Source organism: Mus pahari, chromosome 7 (assembly GCF_900095145.1).
Source record: "Mus pahari chromosome 7, PAHARI_EIJ_v1.1, whole genome shotgun sequence".
NCBI lineage: Eukaryota > Metazoa > Chordata > Mammalia > Rodentia > Muridae > Mus > Mus pahari.
Window position 1 is genome coordinate 1,790,824 of NC_034596.1, and position 1,436 is coordinate 1,792,259.

Below are 1,436 nucleotides of genomic sequence, written 5' to 3' on the forward strand. Positions count from 1 at the left end.
AAGTACTAACCAGACCCTACACTGATCAGAAAGTCAAAGTGAGCGATTCAGTGACCTGTAGTACAATCACAATCACAATGCTGTACAAATGTCACCTCTCTACTAGAGGGTTTGTTTGTTTTTATTTTATTTTATTTTTATTTAATTTTTATTTATTTATTTTTCGGTTTTTCGAGACAGCGCTTCTCTGTATAGCCCTGGCTGTCCTGGAACTCACTCTGTAGACCAGGCTGGCCTCGAACTCAGAAATCCACCTGCCTCTGCCTCCCGAGTGCTGGGATTAAAGGCCTGCGCCACCAGGCCCGGCTTAGAATGAGGGTCTTAAAGCCCACACCCACAGTGACATATCTACTGCAACAAGGCCACACCTTCTAATAGTGCCACTCCCTGGGCCTCGAATATACAAACCATCACATTTCACTCCCTGGCCCCCAAAATGGGCAAAATAAGTTGCATCTTACATTTTTTACTTTATTGGTGAAATGAATCTTTTTGCAAGTCAACTGTTCATTTGCAGAGTTACTTATGAATTATGTACACATACAATTTTGTGTTCTGTGCTTTTTTGATTTAGAGTAGATTTAACACAAAAAATTGAATATTTCCTGCAAATATTTTTCTCCAGTTTTTTTCTTTTCTTTTCTCTTCTTTCCTTTTCTCTTCTTTTCTGGTAGTGGTGCTTTATGATATTGACACATCTTAAAATTCTGTGCACAAATATTTATCATCCATTTCTCTGGGATCTTTCTTTGTTGCTTTGATATTTAGCAGATCATTATTATGTAAATGAATATGCAAATAAATTGGATTGTTTGCATATCTTCTTTTTAACTTTGTCCTATTTTAGTTTAATCTATTTGAAATATGGTTAGTATGGGGTATAGATTTTAAAACAGAAGCACTTGCGCTGTCAGGAGGGCTCGGCAGTTAAGGGCACTGCCGCCAAGCTGACAGTCTGAGTCTGACACTGAAACCCACATAGTGGAGGAGAGAACCAACTTTGGCAGACTGTCCTCTCATCTCTGCTATACCACACACACAAATCCTGATGCTGTAGCACATGAACTTAGACACACACACACACACACACATGTGCACGTGCACGTGCACACACACACAGAGTAAATGTACTTTTTAAAGAGAAGCATATAAAGTAAAAGAATTTTTAAAAAAGTACTACAAATAATTATATAACAAAGTTGGTAATTTAAATACATCCTACCAATTCCTAGAAACACACAAATTACCTATATTGACTCAAAAAGATATGAACAAAAAAGAAGGGCGGTGGTGGCCCACCCTTTAATCCCAGCACTCAGGAGGCAGAGGCAGGCAGAGCTCTGAGAGGTGGAGGCCAATCTCATCTACAAAGCAAGTTCCAGGACAGCCGGGCTACATGCAGGTACCCTGTCTCGAAAAACAAGCAAAAAACAGCA